The 4,901-nt window shown below is 48.2% G+C and overlaps 1 protein-coding gene across 1 annotated transcript in view; it reads right to left on the bottom strand.

Annotated features, from left to right (window-relative positions):
* Window positions 1-1,665, bottom strand: part of p130CAS (Serine_rich_CAS and FAT-like_CAS_C domain-containing protein p130CAS) — a 97,504-nt gene extending 95,839 nt beyond the window's left edge. Inside the window, exon 1 of the mRNA XM_065438225.1 lies at window positions 1,614-1,665. The gene's annotated coding sequence lies outside the window, so the exon portion shown is untranslated. The remainder of the gene's footprint in view (window positions 1-1,613) is intronic.
* Between the last annotated feature and the right edge of the window lie 3,236 nt (window positions 1,666-4,901).

Genomic DNA, 4,901 nt, shown 5'->3' with positions numbered 1-4,901 from the left:
TTTCGCGCTGGTGTTGCGTAATGCCGTTGAGACGTTGCCACGAGAACAATGAAAGTCTCGGAGCGGTTAATTAACGAACGCACGTGCCGTAGGGAAATTAGATAAAGAAGTGTTTAGCGACAACTCCGCCGTTGTTTAAACATCGCGTTGCTCACAGCTTTGAAAGTAGAGCTACCGCACAAAGCCGAAACAAACAGACAAAAGCAGTGGCATTCAGGAGAAAGAAGCAAAAAAGAAAGAGCCCGGTCGCCTTGAAACGATTTGACAAGTTCACCAGGGTCAGCCCTATGTTTCGTGGCCCCACGCAAGCGAGTTGATTCCTTGCTGCAAAATATATTAATATATGCAGAAAGAACGTGATAGCGCAATCGAAGACGAACCTATACTGCTTACACTTGAAAACTTGAAAAGGTCATTTTTCGAGGTAATACATTACGCTGGACTTTTTGAAGCATCCCCCGCTTAATCACAAGAAATGAATAAGCAGTTCGCCTTACCCAAGGCGAATGGGGACGGAGAGCCATATATCTCGCGGTCAAACAACGCAAATACTGCAGCTTTCCTCCTATGCGTAACACCAGATGTAGGGAGCCTGCGTGAAGGCTCCCACACCCAATGCCAGTTGGTGGGAATTCCATTTCAACAAATACTGTGTTTAAAAAGGAAATGGCGTGGCAGGATGGCAACGTCGCGGATAAGCATGCAGATCGTGCGCTGTATATAGGGTAGGCCTTTACGTTGCAGTGGTACATACCCGCTGTGAGTGATTGGCCAAGAACCTGCGCGATGTTCGGTGATTAGCAGAAAACGCGCACTGAGACGCTCGCCTGCTGCCCGGCTAATGTCATCATGCTTTATTAGGTCTATGAACTTGTTGATACTAGATTCTGGCCAGTTCACTATAATAGAAAAGGAGCGGTAAGAAGCGCATTAAAGAACGGCGTGGCATATATGGTCACGTTTGTGTTATGAATTAATGCACTGGATTACGAAAAAGAAGCAGAGGGAAATCGCACGCTGAGAAGACCGATAAACATACAGTGCAATGCAACTTGAGAAATAATATTGAAATGACCAAGAATTTAGAAGGCAAGAAAATATTGAATCGTCACGATGGCACAACGCAGTCGCCGTAGGCGTCGAAGTCTATATAACGAAATTGTTTTTGAACAGTTCTGATAGCGTCCACGCAACAGTGGTTGCTAGTGTGCTGTCACATGCTCATATTCTGCGGCCCGAAGCTCACGGCGCGGTGCGAAAACGCGCTCACAGCGAAAGCAAAACATTTTTGTGCGCGGACATGCATGCAGATGCGCATTCGGTCGCTGCGAACCCGTGCGATCGCCGCATTGAAGCTTCATTCTGTTATGCTCCATTTGGTTATACAGACAGCCCAGTATAAGAACATATTTCACATAGTTTACTCTCAGCGTTTGCCTACCTTTCACGCAAGAAGCCTGTTCGGGGAGACTACATCGCGACGACCGCGCGCAGTGGCGTTCACTGTACGTATTCGGTAAAGAGATAGCGTGCGTAAACGATTCTGTGCATTCGGTTTGCCCAAGATTACTATATCGACAGTCAAAAACTTCCCTAGTTTTGAGAATACTTACCAAGATGTCCAAGAGGGCTGCCGCATGGTGTTCTTATTGAGCGCCGTAAGCGAAACCTATGGGGAGTGCGCCGCGTGATCCCTCATATACTACGCAAGGGAGGCGCTTCCGACAGATGGCGACTCCGTAACTCCTCGCCGCCAATAATGCGTCGAGCAAGACAAATAAACATGTTGGGCAATCACAGATCACAAAATCCTAAGGCCAGCCAAAACGCGCATGCGCTCTGGCTGGTTCTGGCAGCCCGCGAGTAGCGAGAACAAGCAAATCGAAGTGGCTAAATGTGTCCTCGCGAATAAAAGTCAAAGTAGAAAAATAAATAAGAACGTAGTTACATTTGGTGGCTTTAGTGTCTTGACATGGATGCTTTGGCGCAGGTAAAAAAAAAAAATGTTGATATTCTTTTTCTGTGACATGACGGCACAAATGAACCGCCACAAAGCTTCGTCTTATCGAACCTCGCTGCGTGCTTCGTCAACTTGTCTGATAGTGTGTTGATTTGGCTTGTCTCGTTGTACGACTGAAGAAATGTTAATCCACCTTTGGCGTCACATGTTTATAACAACACTAAACACACAAAGTTCCTGAATCGATAACCTAAAGCACGACTTTGGAAATCTCAATGCACCTTTCGCATCAAAAGTTTACGAGAACTTTACACCCATAAAGTTTCGGAATCGAAATCCATGCGCCCCGCAGATTCCGCGGCCTCCGCGAGATGCCACGACGAGCTCACTCACTATCAAAGCGGCCCTGTAGCCATTGTTAGATATGGAGCTGTTTCCTGCGATTACTTCGAGTTCCCCAGACCACATCGGATTGCAGCACAGCTAATTGAGGAATGCAGAAGCAGGAAAGCGCATTCCAGAGGAGACACGTGCAAACAAGTTTGCGGCCCCCAGGTCGTGTGCCGCCGGGATTAGAAGGGGCCCTGGGACAATGGAGCTCAATCGTCCCCCTTCGGCTTTGAAGAAGGCATTTGCCACCGCTGCGGAGCCGTACCACCGGGAGCAGGTGGGCACTCGTGCAATGGAGCATGAGCGCCCCCCCCCTCCTTCTCCTCCTCGAAAGAAGTGGATTGCAACTCTGCGAGGCAAGAGCGCAGTACCGGGAACAAGTGATCAAGAGTGGAGGACCAGGCGCTGACTCTCTTCGCCGGTTATGACGCCATTGCACGGGCGCCTGCCATTGGCGGAAAGTGGCGTCATCGGAGCGGACTCTCCTATTGGTCGAACATGACGTGACTTCCAGTGCTCGAAGGGTTCATAAGAAGCCTTCCAGAGAGACCTGAGCATTCTGGAAGAGTCCCTGATTCCCTGATTCACCTCTCGCGAACTTCATGCCGCGGGCCGCAGCGTCCGAGTTGCTGCCGGCCCGTAATGACTGTACGTCTGTTACTGACGTCTCACCTCCCTGTACATAATGTAAAATAAACCTCCCAAGTTTTGTTTTCATCCCGAAGTCCGTCCGCCAACCCCTACACCATGCACCCACTCGGCCAGCAAGAAGTTGTTCTAGTAATCACGCAAAATTGTCGCGCGACTAGCCGCACGAGGCACGTTACGTGTATTCGCGGGCATCTTTCACGTATTCGCGGCCCGTTTGAAACGAGGCGGCGACAAATAGTAGTCACCTACCCTGCTCTAGCTAATCAGGTCTTATAACGTATATTAATGCGAAGCATTCTTCTCCGAGTCCAGCAAATTTTTGGCGGGCAAGCCTCTCTCGCCGCCAAAAAGCGCTGTGTCCTGTTGTTCTTCTCTCTGTCGCCGTCCGTATGCGCTGGTAACCCTTTCAGATTTTTGCCAACTAGCCCACCAAACCATCCTTGTGAACACTAAAGCAAGCAAGCATTATATATATCGCCATTTTCTTGGGCCGATCCCGGCGATAATGCGGTCTAAAATTATGCGTCACAAGGGCGAGTATGTGATAACGGGTTTTAGTTTGCGTTCAAATCTTATATCTTGTCATTACAAACATTCTGTCTCAGTTATTATAAATATAAACACCCTACAGCCTATAATCTCTACACAACCGTTCACTATAAACAACTGTTACATTATTCACACAACCGTTCTATACAAATCCCGAATGCTTCGCATTACGTAAACGCTAACTACAGTTGAGTCTGCCAAGTTTTGTAGTCTATAGCATTTTCTATATACCTAGCTCTCCTTGTTCTTTTCTCTCTTGAAAAAAATTACGGCAGAACCCATCTCACGGTGACTGTCTACGGCAATGCGATTAACATTCAAGCAATATAGCGACACACAGTATTGCTGAAGTCTTAAAATGTGCAGTGGTCAACTTCCGTTGCTTCGGTAATAGGCGACATACACTGTCTCTGGTATCTGGCCACTTTGGTATGACACTCACTTGCCAAGGTCGCTGATGAGCATGATGGCATGAAGACGACTATGTAAAAACGACGCGGTGACAACGACGGAATGACGAAGAAGGAATAACGTCGCTCGAAGAACAAAGTCGTACGACAACGGCAAACATGATGATAATGAGACGTCGATCCTCATATGATGGCTATGGTAAAACAACGACGGCATGAGGATAATGGGACGGCGACGAGTGTATGACAACGGGATGACGAAGCTGGAATGATGACGATGGCGCGGCCAGGACGTCATGACGACGACCCAATTACAACGACGGCGTGAGAACGGTGGAATAACCACGATTGAACGACAGCATGATTACGCTAGAATGACGGAGAAGGAATGACGTCGATGGAAGAACGACGAAAGCAGTATGACGTCAACGGCTTGGCGACAATGGGATGACGTTTCAGCAGTGACGAAATTTGAATAGTCATGATGGAGCGAACACGATGGCATGGCGACGACGGTATACGAGAATGAATGCATGGCGACGACGGTATATGACAACGACGCAATGACGACGATGGCATGAACACGGCATGAAAACAATTGGGTGACGACGATAGCATGATAACCTATGCATCACAAAGACCTAATGACGAAGATGTCATTACGACGACGGCAGGACCAAGCTGAAATGGCGGCGACAGAGCGACCACGACGGCAATACGACGATGGTATGACTATATGAATATCGGACGACTGTATCACGAACATGGCGGCCGCGACGACATGACGATAATGAAATGACAAGGGATGCATCACAGCGACTTTTCGATGACGACGCAATGACGACAATGCTATGGCAACTTCGGCATAATCACGATTGAATGTCGACAGAGCTGAATACGCTAGCACGACGTCGATGGAACGATGAAGGTATACAGTATGG

The sequence above is a fragment of the Dermacentor albipictus genome, chromosome 1 (assembly GCF_038994185.2).
Source record: "Dermacentor albipictus isolate Rhodes 1998 colony chromosome 1, USDA_Dalb.pri_finalv2, whole genome shotgun sequence".
In the NCBI taxonomy this organism is placed as follows: domain Eukaryota; kingdom Metazoa; phylum Arthropoda; class Arachnida; order Ixodida; family Ixodidae; genus Dermacentor; species Dermacentor albipictus.
The sequence above is the reverse complement of the archived record's forward strand: the minus strand, read 5'-3'. Positions and strand labels throughout refer to the sequence as shown.